Source organism: Macaca thibetana, chromosome 17 (assembly GCF_024542745.1).
Source record: "Macaca thibetana thibetana isolate TM-01 chromosome 17, ASM2454274v1, whole genome shotgun sequence".
In the NCBI taxonomy this organism is placed as follows: domain Eukaryota; kingdom Metazoa; phylum Chordata; class Mammalia; order Primates; family Cercopithecidae; genus Macaca; species Macaca thibetana.
The window spans coordinates 79,778,990-79,789,247 of record NC_065594.1 but is presented as its reverse complement, the minus strand read 5'-3'; the positions used below and the strand labels follow the sequence as shown (position 1 = coordinate 79,789,247).

General features: G+C 50.3%; 1 long non-coding RNA gene across 2 annotated transcripts in view; it reads left to right on the top strand.

Moving 5' to 3' along the window:
* The first annotated feature begins 299 nt into the window (after positions 1 to 299).
* LOC126940232 (uncharacterized) overlaps positions 300 to 10,258 on the top strand; it is a 125,834-nt gene continuing 115,875 nt past the window's right edge. For both annotated transcript variants that reach the window (XR_007720678.1, XR_007720677.1), the window contains exon 1: positions 300 to 389. This is a non-coding gene — a long non-coding RNA (uncharacterized LOC126940232). The remainder of the gene's footprint in view (positions 390 to 10,258) is intronic.

The window sequence follows — 10,258 nt, the reverse complement described above, 5'->3', positions numbered from 1 at the left end:
AGGGCCCAGGCCAGGATAACGAATGCAGAAAGATGGCCTTTTGGCCCGGAATGCACGCTCTGGCGTGCGCATACACCCACCTCACACACACTTATACACACTCACGCGCAATTCAACCCCCTCAGCCCCGCCCCAGCCAGTGCACTGGGCACACGCTCGGGATTCAGGCACCTTGCCAAGAGCTCGCGAGCACCCTACGTGGCACACTGGTTGGAGTTCCTGCACGAAGTGGCGGGGGTGGAGTGAGGAGGGAGGGGTGGGCGGCGGTGCACGCTGCCGACTGCTGGCGGAGCGCACAAGTTCAGTGCTCAACTTCCCGCTCTTAACGAGATCCGGGATCCCTTTGGAGAGTCCCTCGGGAGCTGGCGACGGGGCTGGGAGTGGCGTGGGTAAGCTGGCCCGCGCGGGGCGCGGGCGGCGGGGCACAAGGGCGCGACAGGAAGAGGGCGCGAGGGTGCCCGCGGCCGGCCGGGCGCTCCGAGAAGTCAGCGCGAGCAGCTGTGACTTCACCTATTAGCCCCGATGTCTTTCCGAGGAGCCTGGTGGAGTTAAACAGCCCACAATGGGCGCTCTGGGGCGCCTCCAGCCTGACCTCCACCCGGGTTTAATAGTTTCATAGGAACTTCATTAAATCAATTACTTAGTGAGCACATCATCATTTATTTGTAATTAGCAGCGAGGAGCGCGTTCTCTCCCCCAGCCTGCGGCCCGGGTCCCAGCGGGGTTGACTAGTTGTGCAAGCACTTTTGTTTGCTCGAGTGTTGACTCCCGGCATTATTCGGCCCGGGTAATCTTTACGTCTCAATCTAGTATTCAGGGGGCGAAAGGAAAACAAACAGGGCGCAGGCCGGAGGCCAGCCCTTTGGTCCCAACCGCTCCAGAACTCGGCCCTCGCTGGGCGTGCAGGGCGCAACTCCACGGTCCCCGTTCCTCCCGGACGGAATAGGCGAGGGCGCCACCGGGGCAGAGGGGCAGGAGCCAGCCCGGGGGGTCCAGAAGGAAAGTTGCGAAGGAAGAAGAGATGAAGGAGAGAAAGGAGAAAACCAGGAGCAGGAGCGCCGGGCCTGCAAAACGAGCACAAAAGAAACGTCCAGGCTCGCGCACGTGTGCGGGCGGCATTGGAGGGGGAATGCGCGTTGTGCGTGTGTGCAAGTGTATGTCCATGTGTGCACGTGTGTGTGCGCGCGCAGGAAGTGCGTGAAATCCATCCTTTTCAGCTACCCAGGGCTGGGCGGAGAGAGGGGAGTGGGAGCAGGAGGTGCCGGCCTGTGGTGCGCGGAGGCAGCTCGCTGGGTGTCCGGGCTGCAAAAGTGCTTTAATTGGGGGGCTGCAGCCCCGGGCGCAGCTCCACTGCGGCCCACAAATTACTAGCGAGTGGTTAGCGAGGAGGGGAGAGTTGCGAAAGCCGGGCCAGAACCTGCGCGTGCGGAGCGGCACGAGTAATGGCTCCGCAAGGAGTCGTGATTCCTTTCGAGTGTAATCATCTTTCCCCACACGCCGCAGCGCCGGCCAAATCTCGTTTACATCCAAGGAGTTGCGGCTCGCCGGGCCAGAAACGTGGGCGACACGCCCCTGCGTCCTTGCCCTGGCCCCGATTTCCGCTCCAAGCTGGAAGTCCTTCCAGCACAGGAAACGCTCAACTTCTGGGGTTATCCCAGCTCAGGAAATGGAGGAGGGCGGGGAGGCGAGGGGTCATTGATGACCCGGCCTGGATTCCCCAGGAACAGGCGAATGTGAACAACTGTGAGGTGAGGAAAGGCCGTGGGGGAAAAACGCCCCTTGAGACGGCTTCCAGAAGAAACAGTGGCCCCTGGGGATCCTTGAGGTCAGTCTCTTAGACTTCCTGGGGCTGTGAGCTTTTGAGGACCGGGTCCTGAATTTCTTCCTTGGTTCTGATGGCCAGGCCTGGCTGATCTGGGTTAATACTTGCAGGCAGGGAATGTGTGAAGGCGGTGGTTGCCTTGCGGATTTTCTAACCAGTGGTTTCAGTAAAGATCTAATCAGTGTCTGGAGTGTTTGTACTCTGGTGGGCCCGAAGAGGGTTCTGTGGCCCTATGGTGAGACAGGGTCCATCCTGGAGCGGGGGTGGGGAGGCAGAGGGCTGGGGTGTGGCCCCCAGGCCTCTCTGGACAGCCCCAGACCTGGAGTCCGCTGGCTCTGGCTGTGTTTGGGTGCACACGTGCGCGAGGGTGGTCGTACTCCCAGGAGTGGGAGCTTAGCTTGCTGGGGAGCCTGTTGCCAGCTCTCCTGAGGCCTCCAGTCTGGGGAGCCAACTCCACCACAGTGCTTTGGGCTCTCAGGAGGGTGTCCTAAGCCTGCAGCTGTCTCACTCTCCTAGTCTTCTTGCTTCGACCTTTCCTCAGGTCTCACCATCAGACATCCAATCTGTTCCTCTCCCTAGCCTCATTTTCTGCAAAGTTGATTCCCAGGTCATTTGACCTCTACCCCAGGGTCCTAGGTATCCTTTGCCTGCAGGACACAAGGATTGGAGAGGCAGGAGCAACTAGGATCCTCTTTGAAAATAGGCTTTCTTGGCCTGGTGCGGTGGCTCACGCCTGTAATCCCAGCCCTTTGGGAGGCTGAGGCGGGAGGATCTCTTGAGGTCAGGACCAGCCTGGGCAACATGGTGAAACCCCATCTCTACAAACTATACAAAAATTAGCTGGGCCTGGTGGTGCATGCCTGTAATTCCAGCTACTCGGGAGGCTGAGGCAGAAGAATAGTTTGAACCAGGGAGGTGGAGGTTGCAGTCCGAGATGGCGCCACTGCACTCCAGCCTGGGCGATAGGGCAAGACTCAGTCTAAAAAAAGAAAAAAGAAAAAAGCTTCCCTCCAGCCCCCCTCCCCAGCATGGCAGAGCTCCTTGAGCTGCCCAGCTGCAGCTCACCCTGCCATGGTCTGAGAGTTTGGGTCAGCCTAAAAAACAGGAAATAGATCCAGATAAGGACCATCAACCAGCCAGTCAACAATCTGGGAGGAGCACCTTTTAAAATATAAAAAGTGGTTTGTAGCTTTGCATAATCCTCTTCCCCCATCCCCAGTGAGTCTGAGCTGAAGAAGTTACAATGGTCAGGCTTCAGGAAGAATTACCAGGAAAAGGAAATCTTAAAGCATAAAGCCAAATATGATTTTCTTAAAAATACCTGGGAGCCTAACATGATAAACACAAATACTCCTTTGAGTCTGTTGTGCATCTTTCTGCTCCAGTGTACAGAATACCTATGCTAAATATATATTGATCAGACAGGTGCACACACACAAATTATAGCATCTCTAAATCCCACCTTGGAAATTATCAGACCTAGCCAAATTTAGGACAGCGGTGAAGGAAGCAAGACTGAGAAAAGCTACAATGAAAATAAAATTGAAATGTTCACCCATGACTTCTCTCTCTACTCCTCCCCTCTCTCCCACCTCCTACACCATTTAATAAAATAGCATCGTTTAGAGAAAGGAAGACACGTCAGGGGACATTTTATGAGCTGGAAGAGAATTTGTTGAAGTAGTTGATTTAGAAAATCTGGATACTGACTGCGAAGTTTTCTTAGTCATATTCATATTATGCGTCTTTCTTCCCAATCCAAGTCCTAACAGCTTTTAAGCCATTATCTGGCTAGGTTCTGTTTATTAATCAGGCTCTGCTCTGATTCTCTCTTTACTGGACTGCAGGCCCCTTGGCAGTCCCACCTGAGGCCCTCCTTGGACCAGTGGGAGGCCGGAGCTGTGTTCCCTGCACCCTTTCAGGAGAGCTCCCCATGCAGGGCGTATGGGACCCTTCCAGGGTCCTTGCCACTGGACTCACCAGTCTGAAAACTAACAGGATCATGCTCACAGACTGTCCTCCTCTCTCTGGGAGGGCTTGTCTTGTCACCAGTCATGAGTTTCATCCTCCTGACCTGGTGCAAAGAAGAACGTTTGGCACTGACATAAAAGCCCATGCAGCAGGAGCCTGGAGTTTGTAGCAGGGTGATTTCGGATAATGACATGTATGGGATATTTCAGGGAGGGCCCAGGGGAGCCTTGGAAGGGAGGAACTATGCCAATGTTTGTCCCCTTTTAGGGGCGAGGGCAAAGGTTTGACTGCTCTGGCCGTTTTTTAAGTAAACTGACCAGAAAGAGCACGCATTAGAACAAACTGTGGCCTAGGGCAAGAGTCTGTTGTGTTCCTGACAGAAACTTCTGGGCGAGTCCTGGCCGCTGCTAGGCCACTGCTCCGTGTTCTCAGAACCGGCAGCACTGCTGGGTCCTTGTTCATACCTGCGCAGGACAGAACCATGAAGTGATTCCAGGCATCTTTTCTCAGGGAGAAAGAGCACCTAGAGACACAAGACGAGTCCAGGAAAACCACTGCCTGTTAGCCACCCCTCCTTGGCCACGCCTCCTGCGATTTCTAGCCTTCAACGCCCAGATCCTTTATATCCACTCCATAAAGCAGAGGACTGGAGTCGTCCAGAGACAGAAATGTGTCTTCCAAGAACTTTAGTGTCTTTGGCCCCTGGCAAGATTGGAGTATTTATTTTTCTCCGACTCCTCCAATTGGAGTGATGCCTGTTAAGAAGGAAGCAGAAGCTGGGTGTGGTGGCTCACACCTGTAATCCCAGCACTTTGGGAGGCTAAGGCCGGCGGATTGCTTTTTGTCAGGAGTTCAAGACCAGCCTGGGCAACATGGCAAAACCCCATCTCTGCTAAAAATACAAAAATTAGCTGGGTATGGTGGCGCAAGCCTGTAGTCCCAGCTACTTGGGGGGCTGAGGCACAAGAATTGTTTGAACCCAAGAAGCAGAGACTGCAGTGAGCCAAGATTGTGCCACTGCCCTCCAGCCTGGGTGACAGAACTAGACTTGGTTTAAAAAAAACAAAAAAAGAAGCCAAGAAATTGCATCATGAAAAGTATAATATCCTGCTTGGCCCTTAAGTTTCTTTTGAGATTGGAATGAAGTTTTTTTTTTTTTTTTTTTTTTTTTTTGAGACAGAGTCTTGCTCTGGCCGGATCTCAGCTCACTGCAAGCTCCGCCTCCCGGGTTTAGACCATTCTCCTGCCTCAGCCTCCCGAGTAGCTGGGACTACAGGCGCCCGCCACCTCGCCCGGCTAGTTTTTTGTATTTTTTAGTAGAGACGGGGTTTCAAAGTTTTAATAGGAAGGTTTCTTTGGCTCCATGACTGTCTGCGGAACGGCAGACACAAAACTTCTTAGGCTCAACTGAGTAACAACTTTCCTGGGAGCTGGGTGCTCTGAGGCCCTAGAGGCAGAGCTGTGGGCCCTATTTCGGGGCACAGTAGAAGAGGACACAGGAAGTTGTAGACAAGCCTAATATCCATTGCTTGCATGTTTTCCCCATCATTTAAAAAAACTGTGGTAAGGCCAGGCATGGTGGCTTACATCTATAATCCCAGCATATTAGGAGGCCAAGGCAGGAAGACCACTTGAAGCCAAGAGTTTGAGAGCAGCTTGGCCAACACGGCGAAAACTGGTCTCTACTAAAAATACAAAATATTAGCCGGGCATGGTGGTCTGCACCTGTAGTCCCAGCTACTCGGGAGGCTGAGGCACAAGAATCGCTTGAACTCGGGAGGGGGAGGTTGCAGTGAGCTGAGATTGTGCCACTGCATTCCAGCCTGGGCAACAGAGTGAGACTCTGTCTCAAAAAAGAAAAAAAAATGTGGTAAAATGTATATAACATAAAATTTACCATTTCAATCATTTTTAAGAGATGGGGTCTCACTGTGTTGCCCAGGCTGGCCTCAAACTCCTGGGCTCAAGTGATCCTCCTGCCTCAGCCTCCCAAGTAGCTGGGACTGCAGGTGTGAGCCACCACACCTGGCTTCAACTATTTTTAAGCATACAATTCAGTGGCATCGAGTACATTCACATTCCCATGCAGTCATCACACCATTCGTTTCTAGAATGTTTTCATCTTCCCAAACTGAATCTTTGTACATGAAACAATAGTTCCTCATTTCTTCTCCCCTAGCTTCTGGCGATCTCCATTCAACTTTTTGTGTCTCTGAATGTGACTACTCTGGGATCTCATCTAAGTGGGATCATTCTGTACTTGTCCCTTTGTGCTTGGCTTATTTCACTCAGCATAATGTCCTCAAGGTTCATCCCTGCTGTAGTATGCATTAGAACTTCATTCTTTGTTATGGCTGAGTAGTAGCGCACTGTGCGTATAGACCACATTTTGTGGATTCCTCCTTCCGTTGATGGACACAGGTTGTTTCTACCTTTTGGCTACTGTGAATAATGGTGCTGTGAACACTGATGTGCTTACATGCTTTTATGTGTACATGTGTACCTATATAATACACTTTTTATTAAGGAATTTAAAACACTTTAAAGGGGGAGCTCCAGCCATGGATTTAGACTATCAGCTTTCTCACTTGGCTCTGGCTTTCCGAGGTCAGCAAAGTGCAGCTAGAATTCAAGGGAGAGCCAAACCATTGTCTTCCAGTTTCGTGGCCTTCCCATCTTTGTGTGTGTGTGTGTGTGTGTGTGTGTGTGTGTGTGTGTGTGTGTTCAGACCTACCCAGTGCTCCTGCTTCAGAGGAACTATTAACACATTGATATTATCAATAGCAGGCAGTGCCTGAGCCATTAGGGATTTATGAAAACATCTGAAGCAAGTCGTTTCAAAGCACTGATTTGTTTTATAGTCAGTATTACATTTTATGACAGGCTCTTTTGCCAGCAAAATGAGCGCATAAGCATCATACTCAGCTCAGGAGACGGAAACCGGTGCCCTGGGCTGCCCTGCAAATTTGTGTTCCAGATCCCTTGGGAAGCTTCTGCAATTCACAGACAACTACTGATGCTTTGCTGAAGGGTTGACCGCGAACTAGACAGGGTGTATGCCCACCCTTACATTTGTGGCAGTAGAAAAGCGGCATACAACCCCTTTCCCTTTTCTGTCATTTTTCTCGAACTGAGAACACAATAAGAACACCAGTCAGGACCCAGTAGACCAAGGTCAAACATTTCCTGGCCACTTCTGCTGCTTTTTTTTTGTTCTGATTTTTTTCCCCCTGATTTTCTGGAGTTTCACAGGGGCAAATTCCCGAGTTTTGGATAAAGTAGTCTCAACCCTCCTGGGAACGGTGACGCCTAAGGAAAGGGACAGACAGGCCACTTGCGGGAGGTGGATGTATGATTCCCAGCAACCCAGTGACTGTCCTTCTCATTCAAACATCCCCCCACCCCCCAACCAAAAGAGCAGGGAGAGGGAGCACTGTCCTGTACAGGGTTTGCCGGGTCTGGGACTGGGCAGGGAGGCAGGCGCTCTTCCCTGGGATGGGGGATAGTTCCTTCTCAGTGTTCCCAGGGAGCAGGGTTTGTCATATTTTACAGCAGCTGTTTCACATTCCCCTACCTAGTTATTAGACACGAAAGGGAGTAAATTAAAATAGCAAAGTAAAAGGAAATAAAAGGCGTCTTTTCTTTCTGTAAAGAGACAACACCTAATTAAGGAATATTTGAATCCCACAAAAATGCAGACTCTCACAGGTGACATAAAACTTCTCCTTTTAAACCAGGAACAAACCCCAGAAAATTAGGGACAGGCCGAAGAGGTAGTCCTTTAAAACAAAATGCTCCTGCCTCTGGAGACTTTTGACGTTTTTCTCCCTTCCTTTTTTCCTCTTCCACAGTCCTGAGGGAGTATTAAACTCAAACGACTCCTTTGAGTTCAAGTTTTCTGGGCGGTAGCCAGACAAGCATACAGCCAGCCTCCTCCCCTCCTGCCAACAGCGGCACTTGCTACAGCCCACAGCCTTGTTTTCTTCTCTCCCAGCCTCCTCCCCTCCCCAGCAGGAGCTTTTCAGCCCCCACTCACCACTGCACCACAGTTTCTTTCTTTTGTCCCCTCTGGACTCTACTTTTTTCCCAACACTTTCCCTAGCTCAGGCGAGCTCTCACCCACTCTGTCTTCCGCTTTCTTTACCCCACAGAGCTGAGACGCTGGGGCCTCCTTTCTTTTTCTCCTGGGCTCTTAATCGTGTTCTTGACCAGAAGATAGCAGAAGCTTTGGCCTTCTTCAGCTTGATTCCACCCTGGGTTCCAAATTCAGTCCTTCCCAGCCCTAGCTCTGCCCTTCCTCCCCTGGGTGTGGTCTCCTTATACACCAGAGGCCGCTTTGGGTGTTGGTGCTCAGCCATTGTTGACCTTGACCTTTATACGGGAATGCTCTTCTGGGGCACCTGCGAGGAGTAAAACTTTTAAGCGAACAATTCAGTGGTATCGAGTATATTCACATTCCTGTGCAATCATCACATCATCCATCACCACAATGTTTTCTTCTTCCCAAACAGAATCTTTTTACCCGTGAAATGATAGTTCTTCATTTCTTCTCCCCTAGCCCCTGGCCATCTCCGTTCAACTTTCTGTCTCTCTGGATGTGACTACTCTAGGGATCTCATTTAAGTGGAATTATATAGTATTTGTTCCTTTGTGTCTGGCTTATTTCACTCAGCATAATGTCCTCAAGGTTCATCCATGCTGTTGTATGCATCAGAACTTCATTCCTTGTTATGGCTGAGTAATATTCCACTGTGTGGATAATGAATCAATACATGTAAGGGGCGTGAAAGCCCATGGAGGTGAGAGGGGCTGACGTCTCAGGCAGGACACGGGCCTCCCTACCTCATTTCCGCTTCGGGGACCACACAATGGTTAACACAGTGCTTTTCCTGTGAAAGTTGCTCAGTTCATTCAGAATCCCTTTCGTTATTGTTTCTAGGAGAGTCTCATTCTTCTGCTTAGTCTTATAATTGGGAGGGAAGAAAAGAAAGCTGGGATGAGGCTAAGAAAATATGGAATGTCATACCTTGAAATAGCCACAAATTAAGTACATTCTTAGTGACAGCTCACCCCAATTTTGCCTCTCTGGGATTTTTTTTTTCTTGGCTTTTGATGGCTTGAAAGTCCTGCAGAATTTCCCCAACATCACAATGCAGAGCATGGAGCCAGAGGTTTCCAGATTCCTGCTTATTAGACTAAACAGTAAAAGGAAATCATTTTTTCCTTTCAATAAGTGAGGACAGGCTGTTTTCTTGGCATTTCCTTTTGGGGATGGACGCTGCCTCTGGCTCTGCCTTTTTTACTTTTTTTTTTTTTTTTTTTTTTGAGACAAAGTCTTGCTCTCTTGCCCAGGCTGAAGGGCAGTTGCGTGCTCATGGCTCACTGTAGCCTCGACCTTCTGGGCTCAAGCGGTCCTCCTGCCCAGCCTCCCAAGTAGCTGGGACCACAGGTGCACACCACCATGTCTGGCTACTTTTTAAAATTGTTTTTGTAGAGACGAATGTTGCCTAGGCTAAGGCCTGTTTTTCCCTGACCTGCTGCAGAAACAGATGTGTGACTGGCTCCGCCCAGTGCCAGGACCCAGCTCTCAGCCACACTCCTGCCTTCTCTTCTCTGAAACATGTAGGTAAAAAATGACTTCTCTAACTCCTTTCATCTATATTAAAAGGCATATCATATTTCTGAGTAAAGCCTTAGGTAGGATTTTTAGAAAAATGATCATAGTAATAATAATAATATGTTACATCGATGTTAGATTGACCTAACATTTTAAGGGGGGGCTTTCCTCTGCCTTATAGGATGTTTAGCAGCATCCCTGGCCCCTGCTGACTACATGCCAGCAACAGCTTCCTCCCTTCCAAACTGTGACAGTCAAAAATGTCTCCAGGCTGGGCATGGTGGCTCATGCCTGTAATCCCTTAGGAAGCTGAGGTGGGAGGATGGCTTCAGCCTAGTAGTCTGAGACCAGCCTGGGCAACATCGCAAGACCCTCTCTCTACAAAATAGTAGTCTCAGCTCCTTGGGAGGCTGAGGCAAGAGGATGGCTTCAGCCCAGGAGGTAGAGGCTGCAGTGAGCTGTGATCACGCCACTACACTCTAGCCTGGATGTCAGAATGAGATTCTGCCTCAAAAAAAAAAAAAAAAAAAGAAAAGAAAAGAAAAGAAAAAACATTTCTCCAGACATTGCCAGATGCCCTCTGTGAGGCAAAATCACCTCTGATTGAAAACCACTGAGTCAGGGGGCCAGCGGGATGGCCTGTGTGGCCAGACCACAGGGAACAAGAGTGTGGTTCAAGATGAGGCTGAGAGATGGAGACTGGACTGTGACCATATTGTGAGTTGAGATGTTACTGTAGGGCCAGGGAAAGCCACTGGAGGGGTTTAAGCTGGGGCATGAAATAATGTTATTTAATATTTGGAGGAGGGGTTTGGCTGTTGTGTGGGATGAGAGTCGGGGCCGGATGT